At 36.2% G+C, this 24,929-nt stretch overlaps 1 protein-coding gene across 6 annotated transcripts in view; it reads right to left on the minus strand.

Annotated features, from left to right (window-relative positions):
- Positions 1-24,929, minus strand: part of Kcnq5 (potassium voltage-gated channel subfamily Q member 5) — a 513,487-nt gene that overhangs the window by 202,397 nt on the left and 286,161 nt on the right. The gene's annotated exons all lie outside the window — the stretch shown is intronic.

The raw sequence follows: 24,929 nt of genomic DNA on the forward strand, positions 1-24,929 counted from the left end.
TTCTAGTAGGGCTTGGAACCATATTTCAAACTAGTCCAGAAGTTATATGACTTCTGTAATTGGTGTCAGGGACTCACAGGAAGGAGGGACACACTCTCACTGGACTGGATGGCTGCACCTGCCTCGATCTGCTCTGTCATGTGGCCTTGGGCAGGCATTTAATCTTTTTTTTTTTCTGTAAGACTGAGAGGTTAAGCTGTAGAAGCTCAAACATAACTTTAAAGTAAACTTAAATTCCTGCATTACTCTATGTAAAAGTATACAGTAGATCTATTCACACAGACACTAATAGGATTATTCTACGTAAAGAATGTTGGTAGATGCCGCTAGCTTTCACGCAATATGATTGTTATAATTAACCCAATTATTAAATCTTGAATTTTTAAATGATGATGTCCACATCTAGTAAATAAAATCTTATTAGAAGCCTTGACTATTAAAATTTGGATTAATAAAATATGAGACTCTAATGGGTAATAATTCTGCAGCCTATGAGGCCATTTTTTTTCTCTTGTAAATCTGTTTGAAGCTTGGTAGATAGAACAGCAAGAAGAGTGCCTGCTCAGATCATACAGTTCATATTCCCAATCAGGCCACAATGATTCATGATGAAATATTGGTCGCAATGGCTCCTAGGAAGGAAAACAAAAACAAAACAAAACAAAAACCAGAAGATACATCTCATTCTTCTATTTACAGTAATTATATTCTGTAAATTTGCAGCACACACTGAATTAACAAATGCCGAACTATTCCTAGGGAAAATGCAGCGGCAGGCTTCAGCAAGCCTCTGATTACAATAGTTTCTCTCACTGGTCAATGAATGCAGAAGCTGTTTTATGTGTGCTTTGGCCTAATGGTACCTGATTTAGTATATCCATTGATTCGTTAATGTTGGACTCATCGTGCCTTTGAATTTATCTACTCTGCATACATTTTCACCACCTTCTTGTGCTTAGGAACATAATATAGTACACGTGCATCACCCTTGGGGATCATTTAAAATAATGAGATTATCAACAACACCAAAAATGTGAGAAACAGCAGTAAATGGGTTCGGGAATGGATGCATGTTTAGCATATGAGAGCTGAACTAAAAAGGAGTCTCATTTTACTCAAACGCAGGGCGAACCCACACATTAGGGAACTACAATCATCTATAACCATTCTGTGAATGACCATGAAGATGCCATGAGTATTAATTTTCCTCTCACAAATTATTTTAGTGGTTTAGCAAATTTTTAAATGTGGAATCCACAAATAATGAGGCTGATTGTATGTATAAGCTGTAGATAAATTTCAAAATATATAAATGCCTAAATTCTGTAACTTCTTCAACTGAGAAGTGAATGATACTAGTACTCATATCAGTTTATGGAAAATATGAGTTTAAATAATACTTTCTTATCAGTTTATGGAAAATATGAGTTTAAATAATACTGTCTTATAAAAAGAGTAAAGGAAATAAGCATCTATAGTTCACATATGAATGATAGCTTTCTAAACCTTTGTGCATATTTTAACTAGGTTTTAGAATAGCAAATAAACAGCTGCTATAGCAAGCAAAACCATGTAGGTTAAATTCTTTGGCCACATTCTCATAATAATCTATATATAATTACAGAGGTCTGCAAGAGGAATAAACTGAGCAGTTTAGATGATGTCATCTTTCTTACTGTTCACAGCTTACATTTAAAAGTCTATCAGGGCATCATCACAATTACTGAGTACACTGATTGAATAAACACGAAGCTACAAGGCATTCACGGGCTTGAGAATGAATATAAAAGTAGCCAGGACAACGTCATTGTGATTCACTGAGATAAATATTCTTTTTAATTTTCAAACAATGAAAAATCATGGAAACTAAAATAAGGCAGTGAAACCCATTGTGTCCTGGTTGACAAGAAATATAATACGCTCTCCATCTTAAAAATAAAGGCTGTGATGAATAACTCTAGATGTCTAAATGAAGGTTTTGAACTTAGTCTTTAACATGAATGTTTTCTTCATACTTATTTAAGTAAGATATAATCATTAAAACCATACTCCGCAATTTTAGGTAGTTTTATACTATTAGAAATGCAGGCTCAGTTTATTTCTTATGGCATTTCATAGAAATAATCATAAATGAAAATATATAAATTTAGTTCCAGCAAGACTATATCATATTTTCAGTCAAACTTTAAGTAGATTGCTTGTAAGTGTGAAGTCCCTATATAATTAACACATAATGCACTGGTTAACTAATGAGAGTTTTTTCCTCATCTCCATCAGATAAATTTCTACCTTACAGCAGATGAAGCTGCTGTAAAGATAAGGAATCTTTTAAAATATTTGCTTTCAGATATGAAGTTTAAAGCAATAAATATTCCTGTTCTCCAAGGAAACTCCAAAATGTCTGAAAATGTTTCAGTCACAGAAATCCAACCAGACTGAATGGTATTTTTTGTACATATGTAAATTAACCCAGGTGCTTGACTTTGTTTTGGAAGTAAGAAGTATAATGCCTTAATTCATAAGAATTAGAATTTGGATGCAACTATTTTTTTCTTAGAAAAGTATGGAAATATAAATCTTATTGTCTTAGAGAAAGAAAAGACTCAGGAATATCTTTAAAATATTTCTGAATGTATAGGTTATAGTTGGGCATCACAGAGTTTTAAGCTTAAATCCTTTGGAGAGGGACAGTGTGTGACCCTGAGAAACCACTGGCCCCACTCAGTCCAGGCTTGGCATTTTATTCTGACTCCATTCCTCTTCTGCCATATGGCCTATGAATTGCTGCTAGATTTCTCCTTTTCCCCGTTCACTTTTTCTTTGGGTGGGTCTCTCATTTTCGAGCTCATTTTGACATCCTTTTTCAAGCTCAGGCTAAAAAGCCTATGTCCTCTCATCTCAGCCCATCCAAAATCCCACCAACCTTCCCTCTCCAGTCTCCTCCATTTCACTTTGAAGTCATTTTCTCAAATGTCTGTGGCTGCACGGTTTAATACAGAGTTGTAAATATGTGTCTGCTGTTCTCTAACTTTTTGATCACAATATTCTTGCCGACAATTAGGTGATGTGGGTCAATATCATACTTCATCTTTTTCAGTTTGAAAATTGCATCAGCTTCAGAAGTGATAAATTATTAACACTCTAGAACATTCACTTTTTATTTCACTATGACAATATTTTGTATAAAATAATTTTTTATACAGGACTTGAAATTCAATGAGGGAAACATTTAAATATCTACTAACATATTAAGAAAAGTGAACAGAGAAGTTTACTTGATAATTACATATTCTTATAAATTGACATCATGAGTAGTTCACAAGGCTTCTTAACTGCCTACTCTTAGGTCTTGATCATTTGTGTCAGTGATAATGTGGGTGAATATCTGGGGGTAATTTGGCCCTTTCCTGTATTCTCAGTCTTATGCTGATAACTCTCAGAGTCTGACAGGCTCAGAGGTCACAACAATGCCAGGAGAGAGGTTATGTTGTCAAGATTCTTTCGTCGTACTCCCAGCCTACCACAGATGAAGACTGCACACACAACGTCATGGCACAAGTATTCCTTCCACTGTGGCCCATGGCTCACATTTTCATCCTCAATAGCACAAAAGTACTATATACTATATTTGTTTGCTTTGGAGTGTTAAATAAAAGGAGATATTGTTGAAAGTTTAGTGACAAATTAAACACACTCAAGACACTTCCCACACTTTTGTGTTCTGGGATGTCATTCCTATAATTAGATTTGTATTGTAATGTGAATCTCTAAGATCTTCAAGTTTACAAATAAATTTGATTCAATAACAACTTCAGTGTGAGCTTCCCCCAAAGGAACTTTGCAGAAAATAATTTTTTAAAAGACTAAGCTATAATTTTTTGTATTGTGAATTCCAAAGTGAGAAAGTGGTGTTTATTCATGCCTCCCATTTATGGAAAAAGAATTCTTGTTTTCTTGAACATGTTTGAATCTGAGGGCTGCCTTGTGTGTTATATAACCAAAGAACACTGTTTGTGAATCTTTAGATTCAGATATGTTGTACTAAATCCTTTTTCCTAAAATATTTTCATGGCATCTTTAATTGGTAGCATAATTTTCAGAATTAAAGAAGTGTGCTGAATGTCTTTGCAGATGATCCACATACTATATATGCATGTTTTCTAAAACTGTGGAAACCTGAAAGCTTAAAAAGGGGCTGTGTTCCTTGGAGAGTTCTTTGGAGTTCTTTTACTCTACTAGCTTATAGGAATTTTTCTTTTCTTGCCCAAATATGACAGTTAGTGTTAATTTAATGCATAGAGATAAAATAGTGAATATGAAATAGCAAAAGTGGGAGCCAAACAGGCCCCGGGCAACATTCCCAGGCAGAGCATCTAGAATTCGAGCTCTCATTTGCAGGAAGGATCATTATTGTCCACACTAACCCTGAAAGCTAAATGCGTTTTATTCTGCAGATTGATGCATGTTCTGTCTGCCTTATAACAAGACCAGAGATTACCAAACTCATTTTCTCCTGCAACACAAATCTGACTTAAAGTTCAGATTCTCCAAAGGGAAAGTAAAAGATATGCTGGCTGGCTGGTCGCATCTTAGATATTGAAATCTAACTCAGAAGTATCGAGGCGACAGGAGAAGAATAAACATTTTCCAAACCTTCTTTATCACTTTGCAGCACATATAAAAGATTCCACAAAGTTTCCCATTTGTTGGTGTTGTCAGTAAAATGGCTCCTAGCTGTGGTATAGGAACACAATGTCTCTAAATGGATGGTTACTGAATGTATTGCATTTCGAAAACGTAAAAAATCGTAATCCTAAAGTGCCAATTAGGGCAATTCTTCCAGGAATGGCCCAAACATTATTACCTGACTCTTGACCTTAGTGGAAGGCCTGCTTAACATAAACTGAACACCTGTTTATTGGCTACTCAAGCATGCAGCCTCATATGGTTTCCATGTTTGTTGTTGCAGAATATACCTGGGTAAAGCAATCTCAGTCCCCTTACCATGCTGCACAAGATGGAGCCAGTGTTCGACACGAATACCTCATAAACAGACAATTTAAAGTGAAAACCTTAGACAGTGAGAGTGTCCTGGTGTGGGTAGCTGCAAGAGGAGGAAGCGTAGCATGGGTTTCTGGGGTGAGACTGGCAGGATATCAAACCTCACCAAAAACCCCCAATTATGAAAGTGTTTATTAATTGAACACAACATTAGTTTTGCACTTCTAATGATATGTTATATGTATGTTATTTGAGATAATCCATCTCCTTGATATTGTTATTCTGTTAAATCAACCTCTCATCTAACCAACTAGTAAAATTGGGATGAGGGATGGGGGGCTAGGGCATTGGCTAATTTTATGGTCCATTTGTTTTACATTATTTTCAAACTGTTCTCTTGTAATCTGATGATTCATGAGAGGAACCTAGTCATATTTTGTTCAGCTTTCTACATTCCACTGTCTAGAACTACACGCTTTTTGTTTGCTAAAGCACACACACACACACACACACACACACACACACACACACACACACCAAAAATGGAGCACCTATGCACCTATCATATGCCAGGCACTCTCTGTCTTAGCTAAGTTACTGGGTATATTAGCAGCTCATGAGATATTGAACCTGCTTTAATAGATCTAGAAAAGCAATGTAGTCATTCTGAGAGACGACACTGAATTTTTTCTTAACAAATTGTAAGACAGCATTTGATGATTGTTAGAAAACACAGAAGTAACCTGGAAGAATAAGATTAGAACAGAATACTCTCCCACCTTTGAACTCTTCATGGTGTTAGCCTTTGTGTCACATTGTTGGTGGAAAAGGGCAGCCACGTGATTAAATCCAGTTCTTAAAGAACAGGGACACTCCGAGACTGACACTCTGGAGAATGACTTTTCTTAAGTCCCTAATGTTATTGAACAGAATGGGTAAGACATTTAAGAATGACCTCATTAGCATTATCCTAACAATAACCAGTTCAGAAATGGAAGGAGGGGCTGGGGATTTAGCTCAGCAGCACAAGTACCTGCCTAGCAAATGCGAGATGGTGAGTTCGATCCCCAGTACAAAAAAAAAAAAAAAAAGGAAGAAAACAGGAAAGTCATCTGGACTAGGTCTTTCCATTATTGCTGTATGTTAGAATCATCTGGAGGAGTAGTTAAGGCATAATCATGTCCAGGTTTCATCTAAAGATGAAAGCAAATTGGAATTCCCACAAGTGAGGCCTAGGTCAGTGGTAGTGAAACCTTTAGAGCTTTTAATGATATGAACAGTTCGCTGTGGTACATATGCCATGGATTCTCTACCACTGGCCTAGGTATGGGCACTGAAAAACAGCTTCACACTTATGTGCAATCACAGTTTAGATCTGTTCTTGGTTAACCCTCACTCAGCTCGAAGCCTAGAACTTACACAAACTTACATGATGTGCTGAAGCCCCAGCCAGAGCTTGGCTGCTGAAGTCCAGACATCATACTACCACAGTCTGGGTACTTAGTGCTCCCAACACCGGCTCTGATGATGGCTGACTTCTGAAGAACCTCGGGGCCATCTACTATGACTAACTCATTTATACAGTTAGAATGTCTGACATAAGTCAGCGGCCTCTCTAATGTGACAAAAGCCACACCTGAGCAGGAGGGGGGAAAGCCAGAATTTCTGTAGTTCATTCTGACCCCTCCCCTGTTTCGACCAGAGCATCTCAGTTCAAATCTGTTGGATACATTGGTATCCAGGTAAGATTTCAGGTCAAGAAAAAAGCTAAGCAGGAGCTTCAAAAGCACTCACTAAAACCTTCCCGTAAGTTGTGACTACACAGAATGAATTCTTGTTTTGATATTGTTTAAGTTATACATTCTATGGTGAAATTCAAGAATTGATGCATAAATGAGGTTAGACATTGAAGGCAATTTATTTATGATGTTGCTATAGGATTTTAGTTCTGATTTGGATCATTTTTTGACAAATGACTTGCTGTGTGGCTTTCAGCATATTTTGGGGTCTTCAGCCTCTTAATATATAAAGTAATGAGATATCTGCAACGTGTCCCAAGTGTTACACCCAGTGATGAATACAGTAAAGGACTTAGCACAGAAAGCAAACATCAAGCACTGGATGTATCTGACATGAAGTTTAAAATTCATTAGTTTCACTCCCCTTTTTCCCTTGACTTGAGAGACATGAAAAAAGTTACTATTAACTTTGATACAAGATTGTAGGCTAAACACTTCACATATCAAAAAATTTTTAAGACTTCCTTTATTTTGAGAACCATTGCTTTTGTACAACATCTTTAGCAACATAGCCTTAGAAGCCCGATTATGTTACTTTGGTGTGTCACTGTTTCCAAAATACAAAATGCAAAAGAATTCAGTTTTGGAATTGTTAACATGTAAGACACTATACAAGGACTGGATCTTAATTCTTTCTGTTTCTACCCACACCACTTCACAAGGAATTCAGTCAATATAAGGTGGATTAAATCGCCTAGAATATACACCCTCTTCTTTCTACTAGAAATGCAAAGTTTCTACTTGTATCTTTAATAGATTAGAGTAAGCGTGCATTTTGGCAGTGCTCAAAGCAATTAAAAACTGATTTAAAAGGCAAAAGAACAAAATTACCAGAGATGAAATACATAAAGTAACCTAGTTGTTCAATTTTTTATTTAATCAAAAGCCTGAATTTGAATTTTTAAAATGAACTTTAAAGAAGTATAATCTGAACGATTGAGAAAGCCTTTGGATGATTAATTCATGGTTTGTCATGTTTATGTATCCAATTTAAATTTAAATTTCACAATTACTCAGACTATACAATGATAAGAATAGACCAGTAAGGTCATTTTAGGAAGAATGGTTGTGAGTGATTATGCTAACTGCTAAAATAAAGGGATGAAAAATCGTGGAACAACTGCCTGTGAAAATAACCTAAACTAGTGTTTAGATCTGCCCTAGTACTCAACTCACTGCCAAATTTCCATGATGCTACTAAGTTAGCTGCCTTTGAAGAACTCTGCCAAGAGACTTCTCCTATCTGGAGGAAAAAAAACAAAGGGAGACCTTTTCCATGAGCTAAGAACAAATTTCAAGTTAACAGGATCCAGATAATAAGGTAGTAATAGCTGACAAGGCTGGCAAACTGTCCAAGCTTGTGAGCTTGCACACATGGGCACCCACATACACATGCACAGAGCAATGGCCCCGGATTCCGTCATGTTCAGTCCTGAGGGTTGCCTTTCTTTTTCAAGCATCATGTGCTCATTTTCAACAGATGTCAGATACAATTTTATCACACAGATGGAACAAACCATTTAAATCTACTCACTATGCCAAGTCTCTTTGGGAAGGGTTACATATCTAGAAAAGCACATTTTATAGCTATTTTGTGCTTTCAGCTTAAATTCCTTGCACCTTAGATGAGAGAATGACATTTTATAATCAATGAGAAGGATGGACAATTGACTGTTTTTATTAGCACACACACACACACACACACACACACACACACACACACACACACACTGACAGAAACAAAGGTACAGACATTGATACATATTCTGAGAATACAATTATATACTAAGTTAATTCCTTATCTACAAAAGTATAACTGCACCCACAGAGAAGATGCCTTAGCTATGTCAAATGGTTTTCCTGCAGCTTTAGTTCATGTTTACTTTTACTCATTCTTATCCCTCCAGGCTACCAAGCCGCTGGTTCCCGCTTCTTCCCCCTAATATATACAATTTTTCTTCTAACAGAATGGTAGTCATACAGGTCTCCACGTGACAACTTGATTTCTCAAATGGCACTTTTAAAACAGATCTGCAGTTGGAACCAGAAGCTTGGCATTGTCTTTGTGAATCTTGTACTGTGTGACAGATAAGGAAGCTGGATTAAGTATCTGAAGATGAACTCAAAGATGTTTTATTCTTACTGGGTTGTACTAAGATCTGCCAAAGAAAAACTGTAAGGTTGCCAAGGAATTTGAGCTCAGAAGGCAGGAGCCTTTTGTTGATTCAGCTTTTGCTGTTGTGTATTAGTGGGTGGTTGATTGAAATCTTTTAAGTCACCCCTGGAAAACATTTGAGGGTCTAGAAAATGAGGTAAAGAATACTGACCGTGAGAAAAATATTTTCTGTGCTGTTTCCTCCTAACATGTCCATTTCGTCACCATTTACTTCCCTTTATTTTCCTTACTTTTTTTCTCCATTTAAATTTCTGTTTGTTTTGGGTGGATAACACATTCTTAAACTTGAAAAATCACACTCTATAATCTATTTACATTGAAGAAGTCTCACTCTTTCTACCCTCCCACTCTTTCTACCCCTCTTCTGTTCCACTCTTTCTATCTTGCTCCTGCCTCCACAGGTAACTGAAACAGTGCTAGTCCTCTGGGTGTTTCTCGAAGCAAGCAAGCAAGCAAGTAAGCAAGACTTCAGTTCCAAGAAGGGACATGCATGGAAGGATGCAGTGCAGAGGGATGATGGATCGGCCCTTCACAGGAGGTTTTACTCTATGATGAGTGGGCGGGACCGAAGTGACAGGTGACTCGATTCAAAGGTAGATTTAATTGCAATAATGTTTTGTCATATTATTGTCTGGAGCTAAGTTACAAAGTTATCTACAGTCAGAGAGGGATTGGGGTTTCAAGGAATTCAATGAAAAAGACAACAGAATTGTGGCTGAAAGTGCATCAGAAGAAGGCAAGGTGACGATAAAGTCACATTAGCAAAGCTTGCATACTTCACTAAGGGATAAGCGGAACTGGAGACTATACTGTAATTGGTACCACCCAGTCCATTAAGCCAAGATATACATCAGATACCTGGGTGGGTGAGCAGACTATCTGGATCCATCCCTTCCTAAAATGTTCCTATTTTAGGAGTCATACATAAGCCAAGGTCAATGATATCAGCTATGGAACCTTACTACATGCCCTGCTTTCCTATTGGACCAAATTACCCAAGTTATCTTACTGGTTGAAGATAGTTTGACCCATGTTTGACCACATTGTGACTTTGCTGTATAAGTCCACTCTCGACAAAGGGCCTTGATGGCAACTCACTTTCAGGACTCTTCCTGTCTCTCAGGAGCTGTACCTCCATAAACCTTCCCTACTTTTAAACTCCTTTGTCCTTTGGAACTCATTCTTTGATTTCAGGCACATGGATTTGGCATATATGACATATAGCAACTTGGGAGTTATATTTTCTCTCCTATATTAGTATTTACACATTTTATAACTTGTTGATATCATTTCCAACAATATGAAAAATACAGTAACTAAAATGTACGGGGGTCCAATATAAATAGCCTTGGTCACATTTAGCTAATTTGAGAAGTGAAGGATAAATTACTAGCTCTTATTCTAAAACTAAAAAGGTCTTATGATTCACAATTTTGCCAACTGAAATTGTTATTCTTAAATGAAAAATACTAGTTTATACTCACTTGGCTGTAAGTCAGGCTGAAAATGGAAAAATGGGAAATTGGGAAAGTGTTATTTAAACAAAATTTTTATACAAATAATATATATCTTCACAGGATAAAATGTGCCAGGGGGAATTCTCATTATGTAAGCTTCATCACTGTACTATAAGATCTATAGGAGTAGGGCCCAAGTTTATCTCAAGTAATTGGTGTCATCTAGAGAAGAACACTATGTGCAACACACTCAAGGACAAATAATTGCTGAATAGATGGAAGAACGGAAATGGAAAAGCCCACTGGAAAGTTCTCAGTAAGCTTTTATTGAACCAGGAACATTGTTGGGTCCATAGAAGAAACATGAAGAGGAGAACAGAACAGATTCCTGTTTCAGTAATCTATAATCTAAGGCACATATCCTACAAACTTATGATTTTTCACTTAAACAAAAAATTGCGCTAGTTAAAGAATAAAAAGCTCCCAGTTAAGAAATGGTTTTGGCAGGGTAATGAGAGAGGGGGGTGAATAGAAGGTAAGATTGTTAACAAAGATCTTCAAAAGCTTTGCTATTTAGAAAATGATTGAGAAGGATGCAGTTGCTATCAAAGACAGGGAATTGCCAAGAAGGTGGAATCTGGTAATTTAGCTGTGAATCTCATATCTCAACTCACTTGAAGCTGAGAACTAAGTTACAAAATTACTTAGGTATAAGATTCAGCATTGATATAGGGAGCTGAAATACTTTGAGAAGTTTCCTATTTTTCTTAAGGTGGTGGTTTCACACCACTATTAAGGGCATTTTCTTCCTATAATTTAGGTGTGATTCTTAAAACAGTTGACAGATCTGTATCTTTTACAATACTGTCTGTGTATTTTTACAATACTACTGTGGTCTAGAAGAGTTATGAACTTAGTGTGTGTGTGTGTCTGTGAGTGGTACTGGAAATTGAGCTGATAGCCTTGGCACTGAGCGGCATCCCCAGATTTTATTTATGTATTTATTTAGAGATAGCATCTCTATGTTGCTAAATGTGCTGTCAGACTTTGAAAGTGGCTCTTTTATCTGAAAAATCACATACTTATTCAACAATACTTCACTAATTTCATTATATCATTCTTTTCTTCCATTTCACGATCAACCAACCTTTTTTACTTTCAACTTCAGAAGCTTATATTTTTTCCCTCATGCTCAAATTAAATAATGACCTCAGTGTACCAGAAAAAAACACTATCCTTTCATATCTAGCTAGAGTTATCAATAAACCAAACTAGAATGTCTTTCATTTTATTTGGTGGACTATACATTACTTTTTCCATCCAATTCTTTCAATCTGTCCTTTAATTTAATGGATAGAATATGAAGCTCTAAAACCATGCAATTATATTACACTATATTCTTCATTATTCTAGGTATATAATACTCATCCCGAAAAAGTGTTTGTTCTCTGGGGTGCTCTATGAGAAACAGCCGTTGATTAGAGTATGATAAAATCACTATCACTAAATAAAACTAGGCATAAGCATATACTTTTATAATGACCTCTCTTAGAGGAGGTTTCCATCGTAGAAGATGTGATATTAAAAGGAGAATTTTAGTTTGGAGAAGATGAGCTCGGAAGATTAAGAGAGATGAAAATTCTGATCAGTGGGAGAACATCCTCACTCTGGCTTCATGTTCAAACACTTCCTTTGCATATGAAAATATACAAGTTTTCAATGCTGATTATTCAGGATTTGGGAAGAAGCAGAGGAACAGGAAATAAGGCTTACAGTTTCTAAAACACAATTAGCATTGTCAGACTTCATCAGCAACCATAGAAAAAGCTAGACAGGATTGTTTTAAAGACTTGGAACCCAGTATGTAATCTAATCATAAATAGCAACTTGATTTGACAAAAACTTTTACATTGCTCAGAAAGTTATATCTGGGTGATTAGTCCTTATGACATCAGAGCAGGTAGAAAAAGTCATTATTTGCGTTTCCCTCTTCCATGATACAGCCCTCTTCCAAGTGAGAAAAACGTATGTTTAGAATTGAAGACCACACTGGATTGAACTGCTCTACTGCCTCATGCTTGGAACCTTCCTGTCCTCAGCTTCCCTGGGACACTCACAGAGCTGTGGACTGATTGCCTTCCCTGGTATGGTTCTAGCTGCTGCAGGAGTAAGGTCTTAATCCCCACTCTCACTAGGTAAACCCAGGTTACAGCAGCTGGCTCCTGCCACTTGAGACAGTGACACAGCTGAGTCCCTCTGCTGTGGCCTGTTGTGCCTATGACTCATGAATGGAGACAGAAGGTTGGATTTTTACCAACTGGTTGAGCTTGTCTTTCATACATGACACAAGTTGGCAGTGATCACTGGGAATTTTCTGCCTGATTTTAGACAAGGATTTTAATTTTCCATTTGGTGAAGCATTAGCCTCATCAGCTCCATTCAATGACTTCAGGCTGTATCCCAGCTCCAGATAAGTGATTCAGTACAGAGGATGCTGAAGCCCTGGGTGACAGATAATCTTTTAATCAGGTTGTTCACCAAGATTGGCTGCCCCTAGCCCGTTGTGAAGAGATTGTATTGAATAATCTACCAGTTATTACCACAACTATTCTCAAGACTGATTTAGACAAGCAATAAGACGTCAAATTTCTAATGGACTTTGCTCGTACAGTTCTTAGTTTTTTGTACCTGTTTTTGGTTTTCAATGATGTGGCTTTCCACGATCCTGCTGAACAAAAGAGTCAAAAGAAATTCCTGTGATATGCTTATACAATACCAATGCTGAAAGAATACATGCAAATTTCTTGCATTTCCTTTGGGAATTTGAAAAGGGTAGAGAATTTTGAATGAAGAATTTTGCATAAAGGTTAAAAGGAAAAAGACAGAGGGAGGTGAATAAAAATAGAAGTTGAAAAAAAAACCGCTTGGAGCTTTGTAAAAGAAAAAGATTGCCCTACAGATTTTTGAATACAAACAACCTGAGAAGTTAGCGTTTTTTGAAAGAAAAAAAAGGAACTTGTTTTTGTCTCATAAACATAGCATTAAATTTATAACTACCTTCAAAAACAAATTTAGTCTACTGGGGTATTTGGAAGGGTAAAGTGAATATCATTCCCCTTGTTTTCTTGGTAACTTTTTGGAGGTAACAGGGAGACATTTCTATTAAAAAATTTGAAGAATAATAAAAAGAATGATTTATTAATTATTGCAGACAAGGGCACATTGTGCTAAGCAAAATCGCCAAAAGTGAGTATGACCATATATTGGCCTGTGGTTTATGTGAAAATGGTGTAACATGAATTTTAAAGCAATATCAATCTAGTCCACTTAATAGCTTGTTTGTTAACATTATAATATGTATATGGAATAGAAACTCAGACAGCTATCATTGACTGATGCTGCCATTTCAGAGTCTATTTTAAAGAAATGAGAGAGACACAAAAGGGCAAAGATATTTACAGCTGTCCTTGTCAGTCACTGCTCCCAGGGGCTCTGTTCCAACATGGTGGATCCAAGTGTCCCACTCCACTTTACATGGTCGGAAATGCTCTTTGCCACATGTAATTCTCTTTTGTACCCTTTGGCTCCAGACCAGGAAAACTGAGTGTCACAATATCTTGAAAAGAGGAAATAATACTTCCACTATTTGTATTTCCTATGACACAGCACAGGAAGATGACTGAGATAATGTGGAGAATTAACAATATAATTGTGATCGTCAATTTTAAGCACCCATCTGAAAAGGCCAAAGAGCTTATATCTGGGTTTTACTTTAATTAAAAAAAATTAAAAGTAAGCATTTCTTTCTATTTTTCCTGAATGAGTATAAGTAAACGTGAACACTGCTAAGTGAAGTAACACTATTGTAATTTTTGATCCAATAATATAATTGAAAAAATGTAGGAACGTAAGTTAAAAAGAAAATGTTTTCTTTTTTCTTTTTGGTAGGAGAGTAGAGACTCGAACAAGACACTAGATACATATTTGTTGGTTGTCTAAAATTCCTTGGTTCACAGATCTGCTAGCATCCTCTTCTATTGAATTAGAAGAAAATAATGTTGTAGAGATTGATTATAAAATAGTCACATAAAATCATCATCTTTTCATAAAATTCAAGATCTCTTAGGCTTTCCCTCAAATCTATTTAAAGAGAACTAAAATGAAGTGTTGGCACACATAAGTCTATTAGGATGCCAAGTACTGAAATACAGAAAACTTCTTCAGGAAATATTTTTACAAAATATAAAAAGGAAAATGCATTACATGGGGGTAGCTTTAAGTACATAAAGACAATATCAAGACAATCTACATTTATTTTTCCCCTAAGACATACCTTAAGACAAAAAATTAACACTGATCGTAAATCTATTAAAAGGTAAAAGGAACTGTCCACTTCAAAAGAGAAAGGAAACTGAGCCCCAATAAAATGATTTCTGGGTTAATCAGAGTAGTGACTAGGTGCTTACTGTGCATGTGACATCAACCGGAAGACACGGAACAAGCTGTTCCCCTGAGTCCTCTCCATGAACTATAGTAAGGATATGACAGTTGAACTTGTGAGTCAGCTGATGTAAAAAATGTCTTGGTCTTTTGTAAAGTTAGTATCTACTCTTTAATATCTAATAAGAATAACCTCAGGGAGTGTTAACAAATTTGTAGCATTATCAATCAAAGTTCAGACCAGTAATTATTTTAAAATTATTTAACTATCATGAAATTTCATCCTGAGTTAGAGAAGGATGTATTTAAACTGACGTGGTGCTACTTTATATTTTATTTTTTTCTTCTGTTCTGGGAAAACCCTACCATGTGAGTCACTCTTCATAATATATATAATTAAATCCATAAGACTTTCATAATGTTATTTTTAATGATTGTTTATGATTTTACTGTTTCTAAATTGTACAGAAGCCAAAGTTCAGGTGCGTATATTTGACTATATAACAAAATGAGGAATAAACTATGTCCATGTCACTTATCTATGTAGCATCCCAAATAGACATGATCTCTCTGGTTGCAATAAGTGATCTCATTACTTAATATTTGCCAGAACAAATAGAGAGATATTGGGAGGAAGACTATAGATAACATATATCACCCTTTTTTTTTTGCTTTTAAAATACAGAAAGATAAATGTGAATTTTCTGAATGTGAAGTGATCATATATATCCATTAAGATTTTATACTAAAAGTGAGAAACACTTTGACACTTTCTGTTTTCATTAGAGAAAACCTAGTTCCCTTTGATGGTCCAGGTCATTAGGTAAAAGGATATTTAACCTTTCTACTTTAGTAAAAATGATCCATATCCTATTGCGTAAGCACACTATTTTGTGTTGTATTTAGCAGTCCAGACGTTGTACTTCCTCTATAAAGCATAGTTTGTAATAAATACACAATACATATTTTTTCATGTTGATAACTTCAGATACTCCAAACTTTCTTTCTTAGCATCAAAAGAGCAAATTAAAGACTGATTGCAGGTTTGTGGTATAGAGCAGCATCTTGTTCATGTTTAAAGCTTAGGAGAAACAGCATGTGAAGTGAAGCATATATATTAGCTGTGACATGAGGAAACCAATTTTTGTCTTTTTTCCTGTAAATATTATCATTCAAAAATTTTAGCCATAAAAGTATGGATGAGATCCTGCCAGCTCATTCATACACTTACAGTTAATATAGAGGTTCAAAGGCCATTATGATGCTAGTTGGGTGCTGGAAATATAGCTAAAATAATCAATGACAAAGAACTGAAAGGCTGGAGCTTAAGAATATGAAATGCTGTGAAATTTTGCCTAACGGGAAGATCATCAGACTCAAAGTGGGGATGGTTACACATTGTGTTGTAGGGCTCTATGCATGTCTTAGCTCAGGACTTCATTTCATATGGGGAAAGTGGAAGCAAGGAAACCTCTCCCATATCTCATAAGTGATTAAATATACTAGAAACTACTCTGAGATTTCCATGTACAAGTTCTTTTATAGTCAAGATATAATTAAGAGCAAGATTGAGAACTTTACTCACAAGCCCATATTTATTTCCTTAATCTTCCTTGCTTTTCCCATTAGATTTAACAGGAGTTTAAGTAGGGAAGAAATAAATAAATTTACTTTCTTAGAAAGGATAGTTAAATTCAGGGGAGAACAAGGGGAGGGGAAGTAAAAAGAAGTAAGGTGTGTTATGTACATATGCCAACAATCACTATGTAACACAAATAAGCATGAATAACAATAAAAATTTCAATAATAAATCAAGCTTGTACAAGACTATTCACAGACACTTGATTTTCTCCACTCTTCCCACAGATAGATGCTTGGATTTTCTTTTTCAGCACATTAAAATGAAGCACTTCAGTAGAAGTTAATGGCTCATGGCCTCTTAAGCAGTAAGGCTTGCTAGTATCTTACTTATGTCTGTCAGTCCAAACCTTGCTCTTCTAGGAGTTATGATGTGCAACAACTATTATTTGATGATGATGACGACTACAAAGGCTTATCATTAAATGAATAGGGAAAGTGCTAATCTTAACTACATCATAATTTTTATTGCTTTTAATGGAGTCATCAAGCAATTTGTGAAAAATGTATCATTTTGTCTCAGATATATAACTTGATTAAAGCTGTTTCAAATGGCTATTAATGCAATGATCTTTTGATGGATTACATGAATCTATACAGAATGTTCTCTGTGTAATATTGATGTGATATATGTGACAATAGGATGTGTATAAAAGCTTTAAAGCTATTTTCTCTTGAACAGTCTTCTAGTCATCTGTATGACTTTTGCTGGTGTGGGGTATTGTGATTTCATGGTAAGGATGTGATCTTTGAATACAGTTCTCTGACTCTGTAATCTCAGTGAACTTCAGACAGTTACGTGGTCTTCCTGAATCTTTATTTTCATTTCGTTAAATGAGAGTTAAATATACTTACTTCCAGAGTTGTCATGAGAATTGTATTAAATGAAATATGTTACATTTGTGAGAGGTCAATATACATAAGTTTCCTTTTTCCATCTTAATTAATCTCTTAAGAATAGATCACCAGAATTGCAGAATAAAGAAACCTGTAAATGTTAATTAGGTCAATATAATCATTCTACAGTGTGTTCCCATATCAGAATATCACATTGTGCCCCATAAGTAGCTACCATTGTATTTGTCAATTTAAAGTAAAAATTAAGTAAAAAAAAAAAAAAAAAAACACATGTACTTTTTCAAAATTTTAGGTGACTAGGTTTTTTCATAAACTCATTTTCTCTTCAAATAATAAAATATTTTTTAAAAATTTCTTAATACTTATATTTTTACAATGATGAGTTGTTTTTCCTTGTATACCATCAGGACATAAGCTGATTTAAAATGCTTTCCCTAATAGAATTATCTCACGTGATATTGGTAATAATAGGATATGGACAATTTTTAAAAGTATGATCATTAGGAAACAAGATGGAGGATCAAATTTGGGTCTCGGGAATGCGAAAGTCTCAGCTCCTGTTTTATGACTCTGTTGCCTTTTCTCTATGAACTCATGATTTGTGAGACAGCAGCTCCTATGCCCTGGAGAAACAGGCTTAATAAAAGACGTCATCCTCAGAGAGCATGAATGGCCTCTTTTCTGTCCCTCAGCTACTGGTCTGGGGGAGGTTTGTCCAGGGGCTAGGGGAGGGTCTTCAGCGGTGGCCTCTGAAGCTGTTTAATAAAGCTTCGGAAGAGAAGATTGTAGCCTAAGCAATGCAGCTCCGTGCTAATATCTCAAGTGTTAGATGACGATATTACAGTTATTATTATAACAGTATTGCCCAAGAATAAATGCTTGAGTTTGAATCAGTATAAGGACAAATTGATTTACTAGGAGTTAAACTCTATGAAAGACGGGACTTAGTCTGTCTTGTTCCGTGCTGACCCTCCATGAATTCATCCTGGAATGATGCCAGGGACACAGTAGATGCTCAGAAATTATGGGAAAATAAATAATGTTTAAAAATTTACATTGATTGTTTCATATTCTGGCATATGAAGTTAATAGAAACCAAAAATATATGATGGCTTTTGGTATTTGTTGACCCCAAGATGAATTTACGAAACCCATAAAATCCAACAACAGATGTATAACAGAAAAAACTTAATGGAAAATTAATATTCAATCCCAAAAGGAAGTGGTATATAGTAAAGTATGTATATCATTTTTATAAGCCAGTTGAAATGAATGCTCACTGAATGCTTAATGGGATTATACAAAAGTCTTAGAAGAAGTGATTTAGGTGAGTAATCTCATAAACCACACCCCTGTATTAATAAGCACAGTTGGCTTTGTAGGCTATTTGGTGAGGACTCACTCTGGGGTAAAATACAGGGTCTAAATTCAGGCTCTGGTATCTAGATACTTCCAGGCAAGTTGTTTCCCGAGTTCTTTATGTGTAGAAAAGGGAAAATAATAACTGCCTCACACAGTTGTGAACCAAGAATAGTATTGTACCAGGTACATAATATTTTCTGTTTCTCTCATTCTCTGTTGCTCCCTCTAACAAGCTCATTTAGGACAGGGCCTGACACAAAGGAGGTGCTGTGTAAATACTAGCAATCATCATCATCATCATCACCGCTGTCATCTCCACTTTACAGGTGAAGAACTGATGCCCAGAGGTAACTTGCCCAAGATCACATAGCTAGCAGGTATTGAAACTAACTTCGGAATCTAGGTTGTCTGGTTAGAGATTATGTGGTTTACCTGTGGGCTACTGTGTCTCCCCAAATGAATATACTGAAAAGGTATTTAATTTACTCTTAATAATGAGCAGCTCCTGGAATTTATTCAAGAATTTCCCAATGCTAATTTGACACTCCTTCACTAGAATACCAATTCAAAGATTTCTGATGAATAAGTACAGGTGTTTCTGAAGGTTATTAATAAAAATATGCTATTATTAACCCAGTTGCCTGATTAATTTTAAGAACGAAGGCACTAGAAAATGATTGCTATTTTCTGTCATTTAACCTTCACAAAGTGTTAGTAACTAAAAATAAATCTCATCTCAGTGAGACTAGCTTTGCTTTCATTTGACTCTAATTAGTCTTTATGTTTAACTGTATCCTGGGGTGACAATACTCCAATAGCTGTAGTTTCGGGTGTGTTCATGCACAAGTAAGGTTGCCATCAGAGTTAACACTTTTGAAAAATGGTTGCAACACACATTTCACTTTAAAAAATAATGCAGAAAAAACAGGTATTATCAACAGTGCATACTACATTTAAATACTAAATGAGGAAGGATTGTGTTTGTTTTAATGCCACACTGTCTCTTAGGTCAAATGAATGGTTTGCTCAAGAAAAGGATTCTTTAAAAGGATTAGTATTGGACATGGTGGCATAGATCTGTAATCCCAGTATTCTGGGAGGCTGAAACAGGAGGTAGTAGGTTTGAACCCTGCCTCCAGTCTGGGCAATGTAATGGCTTCGGGAGGCTGGTCTCAAAATATAAAATAAAAAAGGGTCAGGGATATAGCTCACTGCAAAGATCATGTATACTGAGAAAAAAAAAAAAACTATTAACTGATTTCCAAATTTCCCCTCCAACCCTCTGAGTACTGAAACTTAGTGGGTGAAATTTAGCTGCACAGGCTAAATATACTGTACTGTGAAGTGAAGAGACTGAACTAGAAAAAAATGACAATCATTTCTTTGAAATTAGCTAAATAGGTTACTTTGGATATTGTGTAGATACAGGCCACGGTTTAAATGAATTTGTTTTGTGAGTCAGACAGGTCACTTTAAATGTACACACTGCCCACCTACGATAGACATTCTTCATTATCTGAGAGACCCCCCGAAACAGGCAAATCAAGGAAACAGTCATTTTAAAGAAACCCACATCATAGTTAGAAAGTTCAGTCTCACTTTTGAAGCATGAATTGTATATTCAAATTGCTCCAAAGTAATCTGAAAAGTTGGAAGATAATTAGCATGCTGAAAGCAGATTTTCTGTGCAACACCGTTATGATTTCTTTAACTCTTTTATCTGTCAATCTCTATTTTTTTTATCTGTAAATGTATTTTTTAGCTGGAAAGGTTTAGGGAAATACAATAATATGTACAGATACCTCAGATGCCTACCTGACAGCTACAGAGCTGAGGTTTCAAGAATGTTTCTATTTCAGATTTTTTAGAGTAATCATAAAATCTTTGATGAACCTTGGGATATGCAAGGGGGGGGGGCATAATTCTTGATAGCTAGCACACATTTATGCTGAGTAAAGAAATAGATTTAATTTTGATACTTTAGGTCAATTAGTGAATAAGATTTATCTATTTTTAAAATGTGTGATTATATAAAGAGAATATTTAGAAATAAACTACTGCTTGGTTATTTGTAAGGTAAAACAACTTTTTGCTTGGTGTTATTGTTATTTTCCCCAAATCTTTCCAGTGAGGCCCTCCAGTGGTTACATGGTTCCCTGAGCTCCAGACATACACTTTTAGTGGCTACTCAGACCCCAGACCCTTTGCATCAGCTGCTGGCCTGACAGAGAATGGCCTTCTCCTCTACAGGGCTGGCAAATGCTCTCAGAGCCTTCACTCACTCACCAGCGGTGCTCCAGAGAGATGCCCTCATACATCAGTATTCTGTCTGCACAGGATACTAACCCTCAGGTGGTATTCGCACGTTCACTGATACAAACTGATCACCAACCTTCTCCTCCATTACACTGTCAGAAAGTCAGCAGTATGCTCGTTTTTCCTTTGGTTTTATCCCCAGAATCCATAGGATAAAGGAGGGAGGGACTATTTAGTATTAGGGAACTTTATGAACTTCTCATGTCAATCTCATGACAATCTTATGGAACAGGGATTTTGAACCTGCTCAGTTAAGACCCTATCTAATGCCACTGCCCTTCCTTTCCTCCTACATTTTTTTTGCTCATCTAAATGTTCTATTCTTTGTGGCTTAATATTATTTTCCCCCCAAAATCAACAGTGTTTACTATGGGCCAGGCATTTTCCTAAATATTTATGCTGAATTCTTTAATCCTTAAAATAATCTTACTGTTGTCATTTTACTGGTACGCAATGCTAAGGCTTCAGTTCATAGAGCTAGCATATCAGAAGCCAGGATTCCAGTCCAAGTGAGTGTCTCTTTGGAAAACAAACACCTGATTGAGTAAACAAGTGATTCCTTTGAGTCATCTTGCTATTCTGACTCAACTGGTGTACAGGGATGTAGACACTGATGCCATCTCTGTCCCTGTGGTGGGAGTGCTGACAGAGCTGACAGCGTCCCAGAATTCTGGTGACACCTACTCTGCTCTCCTGCAAGCCCGGAGACTATGCTACCAGTCACTGTGCCTGACTGCCGCACCTCCAGCTGACAAGATTTAGGTCATACTGGATGACACCCATTTATGTATGAAAAGGAATAGCAGAGCTAGGTAAAAACATCCTACTGAAACTTCAGTGACTTGACTGAAATGATAACCATCTCAGTAATAATGCAGAAATAATTCAGTATGCTAAAATATTTCTTCTGGTTGACATGGTTGAATTATTAAGTTCTGTTTTTTTTTTGGGGGGGGGACAGTCAGCCCCATTGGACTCTGTTTCAAATTCATACTTGTCACTGTAAGTATACAGTGACACAACATCCCACAACTAAGGGATGACTTTTGGATATGATTCAGAGGCTCAGAGAAATTTGATGCTTTGGGGATCATGAATCCAACATCCTCATTTTAAATGAGACAAAAGTAAGACCAGAGAACAATGGTATTTCTTTCTAACCTTAAAGTGATTCTCTCTAGAGTGAGAGTAACATTTTTCTTGCGCTGCCTTCCCATTTATTTACAAAACCAGAAACGCCAGGCAGTAAGTGATTGTTGCCATCACGCTTTCTGTTCATTTTCAACTTTTACTCATCTTCCCCGGAAGTGAATGTAAAGAAATTTGGCCTCCCTTTGCTAAGAGAATACGTGCCCACGGGATAGCCAGGAACAGAATCCAGGGGCTCTGCCAGAGGTGTACATGTGGTAGTTCACATAGTTTTAGTGCCAGAGATGTGATCTGGTCTTACATGCCTGCCTCAAGTTAAAATAGACAATAATGCCTGGTAAATATTTATTGAGTGCACAAGAAATGCATTAAAGTAATCAGTGGGGAGCACATACAGCTTGTCTCTCATTTGAGGTTGAAAGAAAATAATATCAGAGAAACAGATGCTGGGTGGAGAGATGTGTCCCGAAGGAGGATCTGTCTGTTGGTTGAGAAAACAGTTTCCAGTTTAAGGATTAAAAGTGTAACAACTTCATGAAATACAAGAAAGCTTGGAAGAGTTGGCATCCAATCTTGAGCTCAGAGCAAAGGTGTCCTTTACAGCATTTTCCTAAGAGGAAAAAAAAGTTTCTGGAGACAGTGAATGTGGACTGGCTGTGTAGACTTTCCCTCCAAAAGGAGGCAGAGATGCCACAGTGGTGGAGCTGCTGCCTCCACTCTGCCCAGCACATCCACCCTGCTTGGTGTGAGGATCTGGGAGCCCATCCAGCCAGTGTCCCTGAGGGGCTGGGCTCAAAGAGACAAGAGTGCCAGGCATGGCTGTTCCTCCTCTGCCCACTTCCAGCTGCTTTCCCAGCAGCACTGAGAACTCTTGATTCTCAACCAACATCAAACTGATAACCCTAGCAACATTTCCAGACATGTCATGGCCTTGTTTCTGCAAATAGGGTCTCATGCATGCCAAGTTAGGTATAAGAATTGATGGGTTTTTGCAAATTTTACATAGTAGATGTCTCTGCAGGGTATGAAATCAGTCCTGGATTTACAACAGTATTACCAATGGCAGCAGTATTTTAATGTTTAGTTTTAAAAAAATTAAATCATTTAAAGTGCTGAAGAACAAAACATCCTTATTTCTTCAGCATATTTTTGCAGTCTTTGGTTTCCATGTCAGTTTTCACCATGATAAGTTTGCAAATAGGAACAGTGACTTACTTTTTTTCAATTGTATCAAAGTATAATATAGAGCACACAAATTCACCTGTTTTCAATGTACAATTTTCTAAGTTTTACAAAGTTTTATGGAATTGTACAATAATTCTCATAATCTTATCTGAAATCGTTTCTATCAATGCACTCGAAAAATCTCACACTCATTTGCTTTCAGGCAATTACTAATTTGTTTCCATTCTTGGTCGTTTCCCAGTGCCTTGAGAAGTGCTTGGTACTTAGACACACAATAAAAGTTTATTATATCTTAATGAGCTGATTGGATACTAGGGATGCAGGACTTTCTGTTCACGAAATCTAACTTTTCATTTGTATGCCAAGTACTTTAATCTAACATCATCTTATTTCATTAGATATCTGTGAGGTAGTCAAGATGATGCGTTCCAAAAATGATAAAATAGATCTAGGAAAGTCGAGTAAGCTATTTGAGTCTCAGCTGTAAGAGCTAAAGCTCTGTCTTTTGGTAATATAGCTGATATAACTCCACTATGGTCAAATTAAAGTTATAGAATGCTGAGAAAATGTAAGGTCTATGTAAGTATATATGGGCTTTTAAAAAATACATAATTTTAAAAAAACCTGTTGTTTTTAACTATAAATTTATTTGCTATAGAGCAATAATTTTTTTTCATTATTAGTGATTGAATCCAGTGTCTTGGGCATACTTGGCAAGATTCTACTAAGCAACATCCCCAATGCTATTTATTTATTTTGAGATGGAGTCTTGCTAAGCTACCCAGGCTGGCTAAAATTTGCAGTCCTCCTAACACAGCTTTGCAAATACCTGGGATTACAGATGTGTTTCACTATTCTTGGAGTAAATCAAATCAAAACAAAGCAATGCAAAACAAAAACAGCAACAACAAAAAATACTTTAAAATGAGGTTTAATATGCACAATAACCTAAAGAACTGAAGAAATTCTTTAGGCTTTCTAAAAATGCATGTGTTCTCGTGTTATTTGGAAAATTTAATAGCACATAGCTTTCTGTGGACTGCTTTTGTTAGCAGATTGCTTAATATCGTCCTCTTTTTTGGGAGAGAATGCACAAGTCAGTACGTTTCACATAACCAAACTGCCACAGGAAAGCACTACTAAAAGAGAGAGATTACTTTTTATTGAAAAATACTTTAACTTGATCTACAATGTCTTTATTTTGTGATGTGTGCTATATTTTACAGACATATGGTTCTGTGGTGGAAGGAAATATAACTTTCTTTTAACAGTGGTTCTGGTTGGCAAAGGACTGGAAAGTTTAGTCACCCTGTCCCCAGGGCAAATTCTAGCTGCTTCAATAAAAAAGATGACATAGTTGCTTTAGTGAACCAACTTCAGTTAACAGCTGAAGTTGTCCTAATCTCACAGAATAGTGCCAGGCACTTTCAAATCTTACTCTTTTGAATATGCAAGAAGTTGAGTGCAGGTTGATTGTTACAGAATTTTGGGAGAAGATTCAACATGACTCAGCAGAGAAGGGCCTAATCAGAGAAAATAAACTAAAAA

The sequence above is a fragment of the Cavia porcellus genome, unplaced genomic scaffold (genome assembly GCF_034190915.1).
Source record: "Cavia porcellus strain 051 isolate PalLab524CR breed Dunkin Hartley unplaced genomic scaffold, mCavPor4.1 scaffold_16, whole genome shotgun sequence".
NCBI lineage: Eukaryota > Metazoa > Chordata > Mammalia > Rodentia > Caviidae > Cavia > Cavia porcellus.